The sequence below is a fragment of the Tupaia chinensis genome, unplaced genomic scaffold, assembly GCF_000334495.1.
Source record: "Tupaia chinensis unplaced genomic scaffold, TupChi_1.0 Scaffold139943_1, whole genome shotgun sequence".
In the NCBI taxonomy this organism is placed as follows: domain Eukaryota; kingdom Metazoa; phylum Chordata; class Mammalia; order Scandentia; family Tupaiidae; genus Tupaia; species Tupaia belangeri.
The window spans coordinates 86,227-94,375 of record NW_006199822.1 but is presented as its reverse complement, the minus strand read 5'-3'; the positions used below and the strand labels follow the sequence as shown (position 1 = coordinate 94,375).

General features: G+C 40.0%; 1 protein-coding gene across 1 annotated transcript in view; it reads right to left on the bottom strand.

The window, feature by feature from the left end:
* Nucleotides 1–8,149, bottom strand: part of SKAP2 (src kinase associated phosphoprotein 2) — a 200,180-nt gene that overhangs the window by 124,286 nt on the left and 67,745 nt on the right. The gene's annotated exons all lie outside the window — the stretch shown is intronic.

Below are 8,149 nucleotides of genomic sequence, written 5' to 3'. Positions count from 1 at the left end.
AATCTTAGTATCTTGTCTTTGTCTGTGGTTTGGGTCAACCTGGCTATAATGTATCTTGTAGAAGATCTTCTTGGGTTGATTCTATTTGGGGTCCTTTGTATTTCTTGGGACTGGATCTTTGAATGCCTCTCTAGGTTTGGAAAGTTTTCTTGCAGGATTTCATGGAATAGATTATCAATGCCCTTATGGGTCTCTTCACCTTCTGGAATGCCAGTTATCCAGATCTTTGGACATTTTATTGTATTAGTACTTCTCGTATATTATTCTCAAATTTTGGGGCCATTTTCTCAGTCTTCATGGTGGATTTTTCTAGGCCAGGAATGTTCTCATCTATGTCTGAAATTCTATTTTCTGTATGATCTAGTCTGCTTTTAATACTTTCAAGGAAGATTCTGACTTCCTATATTATAGACTTCATCTCTAACAGTTCCATTTCATTCTTTTTTAAAGTGTATAATTCCTCTTTTAGATCTTGCAAGAATTTCCTCACCTCCTGGAACTCATCAGCTTCTTTCTCTTTTCTCTTCTGCAGTTCATTGTCTCTCTTCTCTTCCATCTCTGATAGCTTCGCCATTATGAATGTTCTAAATTCTTTATCAGACATTTCCGTGATTTCCATTGAACTGCTTATGGATGAAGAGGAGTTATTCTTTTCCCTTGGAGGAGAGGTATTTTCTTGCTTTCCCATATTTCTTGTGGTCCTGTGGTGATTTCTAGTCATCTGATGAATGGTGTGTTTCTTTCTAATTCCTGAAGTTCATTCTGAATGTTCAGGAGCAAGCAGAAAGAAGTGATCTGGCATCTCTTTGCCATTCTGTTGTGATCACTCACACTAGTTTTGTTTGCTGGAGGTTGAATTATCAGGAGAAAATCTTCATTTTTCTTGTACCCTGAAATAACTAGTTCGCAGGAGCGATGAGGAATCTTCTCCAGGAAAACTTATTTCTTGCTCAAGAAATGCACTACACTTAACAGAAGGCACTTACAAGCTATGTGCTTGTGAGAAAACACTGAGATAAACTTGAAAGACAGTGTAACTCACTTTTTCTCAGTCCTGACTACTTTTTCTTTTAAATTTTGCCAGAGGGTACATGCTACAGACAGAGAGCGAGAGAAAGCACCCTCCAATGGAGAGTGGTCACGCCACAATCCTTCTCTGTTTCTCCATCCTTTTGGGATTAAGGGCACATACTCATGCACACATGTTCAGTGTGTTTCTCAAGCCACGAGGGCCAGAGGTTGAACCATGTAGTCAGCCATGTGGGATCAAGCTCCCTTAACTGCTAGGCTATAGGACCAGCCCTAGCCCTGACTTAAGACAAGTTGCTTAACCTCACTGTGTGGATTCCTACACAACAGGATAAACTACTACCTCATAGAGTTGTGTAGATTAAATGAGTCAATTTGTGTAAAGTATCATCAAATGTATTCGGCACACAGTACCTGTTCAACCAATGCTAGCTGCTGTTATCGCTGTGGAAGAAACGTTTTATTCCGCTTAGTTCAATACATACTTGTCAGCTGACTCTCAAACTTGGCTTTAAATTATCTTAAAATTTCTGTTCCTGCATAGGGGCTATCTAATCCAGGGATGAATAGTACATATTTTTAGTTTTATTGACCAGACTCTGTCACAACTTACTCACTTCTACCTCTATGGCTTGAAAGCAATCACAGGCAATACATAAATGAGTATGTGTGGTTGTGTTCAAAAATAACTTCATAAATGAATACTCATATCTGAGTTTCACATTATTTTTATGTGTCATGAAAATTATTCTTTCAATCTTTTCCAGTAATTTAAAAATCTAAAATTCATTCTTAGTTTGCAGGCTGTTCAAAAACAGGCAGAAGCCCACAGTTTCCCAATTTAGGTACTTATAAATACAAAATATCCTTTTGGTCATAATTTCTCCATATACAAAGTCAATGTAAAAATAATCTGTTTTCTCAACTTCTAAATGTTCAGTCAAATTTATTTTCACATGAGGACAACTGTTTAACTCATGGCTCAACTTTTCCCCCGCTTGTTCCAGTCCCACATAACACATTAAAAAAAAAATCATCACTAAAATATTGTAAAGGACTACTCTAGGGCTAGCGGGTGGCATGGTAGTTAAAGCACTGAACTCTCGAATGACCAACTATGGTTCAAGTCCTGGACCCCACAGCTTGAAAATCACGCCAGGTGCATGTGCATTTATACCCTAAATCCCAAGAGGAGAATGGAGGAGAAGGGACTGCAGCATGGCTATCTTCTCCCTGTGAGATGATTTCTGACTTCACCTCTCTCTCTCTCTCTTCAGCAAGTGTACATGCTCTATGGCAAAAACCAAAAAAAAAGAAAAAGGAAATGTTATTCTACTAAGGGTCATTTTGGTCTGAGGTATACTTAGGATATAGTTATATAACTGAAGGCTTACAGAAATCACTATAACATAAAAATATCTATTACGTTGTTAACTTTACCAATGCTTATTTTAACAAGTTAACTGTGGCTGTTGCCTGTCATTAACACAAAAAAGAAGACATTTATGTCATCTTACCAAACCCCTGCCAAAAGACATAAAACTAGAAGACAAAGATAAAAGCAAATATACAATCAATACAAATGTGGTCCTCTTACACTGTGTAAAAAGTGTGTCTTATATAACATTACTTTTGAACAAAGCAGGATAAATCTAAAACCCAATAGAAAAATAATGTTCAGTGGGTTTTTTCCCCAACTAAAAAAGATGGGACCAGCAGTTAGCATAATGGCTATGTCACTGGAATCCCATGTAGTCGACCACAGTTTGAGTCCTGGACCCGGCCGCTTAATCTCACGCCGGGCGCATGTGCGTGTGTGCCCAAGATCCCGAGAGGAGAATGGAGAAGGGATTGCAGTGTGGCCATCCTCCTTGGGGGGTGATTTCTCGCTTTCTGTCTCTCTGGAAAGCGCATGCACCCTATGGCAAAAACACTCTCCAAAAACAACAGCAACAAAGATGAAGTCTTTCTTACGAGAATAAAGGCATATCTGTCTGCTTTGCCTACAACTCCAATTCATATTAGTAAAATTTCATATATTTGTCAAAAGAAAATGGACATGCAAATGCCAACCTGTGTGCTATTGTCTCTTGCAGAGATATTTGCATATTTATCTACTATTAAAATAGCCAATGGATCAATTTTGCAATAAATCCCTAGTTCCAAAGAGACTTATTAATGGGGACCTTTTTTTTTTTTTCCCTTTTTTTGGAGAGGTTTTTGCTATAGGGTGCGTGCATTCGTCAGACAGACAGAGAGAGACAGAGAGACAGAAAATGAGAAATCACCCCCCCAGGGGGGTTGGCCACACTGCAATCCCTTCTCTTCCATTCTCCTCTCGGGATCTTGGGCACGCACGCACACGCGCCCGGCGTGAGTTTAAGCCACCAGGTCAGGGACTCAAACCGCAGTCGACTACGTGGGAGGCCAGCGACATAACCATTACACTAACTGCTGGTCCCAATGGGGACCTTTTAAAAGAGAAACTAATGTGTCATCCTTTTAAAAGAGAAAGCAGTGTTGTCTCTAGGCTTTAAAGTTGCTTTTTTAATTTCACTGAGATAATGAAAAAGTGACAACTCCTAAATAAGATACAGGACCTTAAATCAAATCTCAGACTTATCTTTTGACATCTCTCTCTCTCTCTGGTAATCCTTCACCAAGGCCTATGATTACTTTTGTCATGGTGGTAGCCACCTACAGCTAGATCACAAACCAACTGTTAGCATCTCTTTCAAACTCTGTAGTGACATCACACTGGTTGGTGAAGAGGCCAAATTCCAACAGCACATGCAGGAAAAAAAAATAATAAAGATCTTATTTGATTTCCTTCATCTGATTAAAGCAGAGCTTTACAAGAGCCAGCTGTTGGGCCAGCAGGAGCAAGGACGTTAAGGTGTTGGCTGGCCCAGACCTGGCAGCTTGATATTCACACTGGGTATATGCACATGCCCAAAATCCCCAAGAGGAAGCTTGAAGAGAAGGGACTGTGGTGTGGCCATCTCCCCTAGGGGTGATTTCTTACTGCCCCCACCTTTCTGTCTCTCACAAGCACATGCATCCTATAACAAGGAGAAAGAAAAAAAATCAGATGCCACAACCCTATCTCCACCTCTGGACTCCAGTCAGGGAGCGACCAACCTCAGGCACTGGGACATTCAAAACAAAAATTGTGAAAACAAGCACCATCAAAACCTTCCATCCTCTGAAGCCCTTATCTTCTTACTGTTAACGTGGTATATAAATATTTACCTCTCACTGTTCAGGGAATTAGTAAACCTGGTCTTTTCTTCTGTTAGTCTGTGTATTTAATCAGTTAATTTGCAGGATCCCAATTGTTCAGACATAAGTTGGTAGAGAAGTTTTTCCTCTATGGTAGGAGTACTTACACAATGAAAACCATCACATGCTATAAATTAAAGTTTCTTCTACCATAAGGATCAGTGATTAAACATTTACCAGACCACCACTGCTTATCACCCTGCATTTTAATTCTCCATTTTGTAGCCTGGAGCCCCCCCCCACACACACACACACACACACCCACAACTAAATTTGTTATGAAGGAAATGAATCATTCATATTCATCTTTACATTCTCAAAATCTGATTTACCTGAACAAAATTAGATGTAAATCACCACGTGCTGTGTCAAGTCATGACAAATAATTATCAACATAGATGTCTTCTAAAGAAGACTGACACATTGTGGGAGTTGAAACTCACTACTGAAAAGTGAACACAATTAAGTTTATCAAATTATACAGAAAAAGGATTTTAAAAGCATTAAATAACTAGAGTGAAAGTTCCCTCTCTCCTATTAAAAATGAATTCTCACGCGTAAGTATGTAGGGTAAAGTATACTGATATCTACAATTAGTTTGAAAGGTATCCAAAAAGTAAGAAGATCAGCTCCACAGTGTAGCAGTAACGCGTAAGACGCTGGGCCCACATGGTGACGGTAGTTCACAAATCCCCAGCCCAGTCAGCCTGAAACATGTCAGGCATGCACACGGGTACCCAGGATCTGAGCAGCTGGAGGACTGGAGGAAGGGGATCATGACATGACCAGACCTGTGAAGGATGCTCCCCTCGCTCATACTCTCTCATAGACATACATGCGGTCTATCCTGATAAGGAAAAACGTACTTTACAGAAAAGAAAGGGGTAGGAAGCGGATATGTGGTAAAGCAAGGACAGGGAATGCTAAGCATAAAATAGAACTCATGATTATACAAGCATTCAGCGCAGGATTCTTTCAATTCTTTGCAGTATGTGTGAAAACTGTGATAATAAAATGTTGGTCATTTATTTTGCTCAGGAGGTATGCAAATAGTTTTCATCTTACCAAAAAAATAAAATAAAATAAAATAAACAAACAAAAAAACCTGCTAAACTCTTTCAAAATATCTAAGATCCAGAAAAAGGGTCCTACCTTTAGGATCCTAAGGAAGCTAAGTTTTAAATACAACACTCAAACCTTCCCCTGACATCTGTGGGCCTGGAACAAGAATACAAATGCCCACACATCACATGTCTAAATATTAAGAAGTTATATACCAAGCTAATAAAACCATTAGCTGAAACATGGTCTATCCTTCAAACTTAACAAACATGTGGGAGGAGTTCAAAAAGTTCACAGAAAACAGAGACAAATTTTGAAATTAATGTATGTTTTTATAATACACATTTTCTTGGGTTTTATTTTGTTTTATTTTGCTAAAGGGCATATATGCTCACCAGGGATAGAGAGGGAGTGAGAGGAGAATATACCTCCATTGCCCCCCCCCGCCTCCCCACCCAGGGCATGGTCATGACACAATCCCTTCTCCTCCATCTCTTTCTCCTTTAGAGATTTTGGGTACACAGGTACACACACCCAGCATGTTTCTCAGGCCACCAAGTCCAGGACTTGAACAAGGCAGTCAGTCATGTAGGCTTCCACTGCCTTAACCACCAGGCCACAAAGCTAGCCCAAAGTACATTCCTATGAATTTTGTGAAGATCCCTCATATATGCCATCATAATAATGGGGAAGACCATGTCTGAATTTATTATAGACTCTTGGATTCCTCAGAATTTCGTATCTCTTTTCTCTCCACCCCTGGTTTCACCTCATATCTAAGGAACTTTGTGTACACACCTATCCTGCCATGCTCTGTCAACACTCCCCTGTATACAACCTATGGCTACACTCCTTGCCTATGTATATACACACCAGTAACATAGTTCACCTGCCACAAGACAGACCCAGGGAAGAGGACCACAGAGGCCCCAGGAGCAGCTTGTAGCCAACTTGAAATCCTGATACCCAATCTATAGTCTAGAAGGTGAGATAAGGTGCATATATAAGCTGGGCACCATTCCATAAACCAAAAGGCTGAACCTATGGAACAAGGCACAGTTAGAGAAGGGCTCAACCAGGCCCCCTAACATATGCCAGGGCTATACTGGCAACACCATATGAGAACTGTTCAGTAAACAAGATAGAAGATACTGGGATCCAGGGGACACTTCATTTCTTTTTACGAAGATTAGAATGAAACTTAAAAGAAGTTAAATTTATTCACTTGGCCAATAGTTACTAAAGAGTCACCATTCTGACAGTGGGAAAATAGTGTTGAATATGATAAATAAGGCCTCTAACTTCACAGAAATTACACTCTACTTCCCATATAAGAAAAATATATATGAGATAATTTCAGATAACCATGAGTGTGGAACAGACTAGTGAGATAGAAAATGATGACAGAGGTTGGAGGACTACTTTAGGAAGAGTGGTCTCGGAAGACCTCGCTGAAAAAGTGACCAATGAGCTGACCAATGGGAGGAGCTAGGTCTAAGTAGAGAAGAGCAGCCCAGGCAGAGAAATAGGGCAGGGGCCCAAGACAGAAGTGAGCTTAGCACCTTCAAGGGATGCATGTGTGCATGTGCATATGTAAATGGATAATCATGTGACCTAGCTAGAGCAGGTTTATGACCTCTGTAGTATAAAAATTATCAGTCATATCTAAATGCTTTCTCCACAAAGTGATGGTTCTAAAATATCTTGCTTCTCTGAGTGCAATTCTTTGACTTCAATCCACTTACTCAGTAGTCCAATCTTTTTTTTAATTTTTTTTTTTAAGATTTTAGCCAAAGGGCATGTATACTTACTGGAGAGAGAGACAGTGAGCGGGAAAGTGAGAAATGACATCCCGGGGGGGATGGCCATGCCACAATCCCTTCTCCTCTATTCTCCTCCTGGGATTCTGGCACACACGCATGCAAGTCCAGCGTGACTTTCAAGCCAGAACTGAGATTTGAACTGTAGAGGGCCTTGTAGGAGTCCAATGCCTTAACCACTATGTCATCTGCTGGCCCTTGTCCAATCATTTTTAAGGTTAAAAATTTTTATCTCTCTTTATTTAGTTTTTTTTTAATTATTATATATATATTTTTTAATTCGCCAGAGGGACAGAGGCGAGGGGAATGAGAAAACAAATCACCAGGTCTGAGACTTGAACCAAGTTCAGCCATGTGGGAGCCCAATGCCTTAACCACCATACCATTTGTTGCAATTATTTATTTAAAAATATTTATTTAGTTTTTTATTATTAATTTTTTTTCAACTCACCAAAGGGAGAGGGGAAAGTGAAAAAGCAAGCCACCTGGTCTGGGACTTGAACAAACTTATCTCTTTCTTTTTTTTTTTTTTTGCTATAAGACAAGTGCGCTCGCCAGACAGAGAGACAGAGGGACAGAAAGCGAGAAATCACCCCCCAGGGGGGATGGCCACGCCACAATCCCTTCTCCATTCTCCTCTCGGGATCTTGGGCACGCACGCATACGCGCCTGGTGTGCGTTTTAAGCTACCGGGTCTGGGATGCGAACCACGGTCGACTACGTGGGAGTCCAGCAACATAGCTATTATGCTAACTGCTGGTTCCTCAATCTTATCTCTTTCTATAATTCATTATTTTTAGTGCAATAATCTAATATGTATTGGGTTGTCACCAAAGTCATGACAATTTTTCTGTGCAAAAATGCATCTTGACTTTTCTGACAACCCAATAATTAACACTTTGCACATTTCTACGCCATAATCAATTTTTAATAACTGGTTACTCATTACATATCCA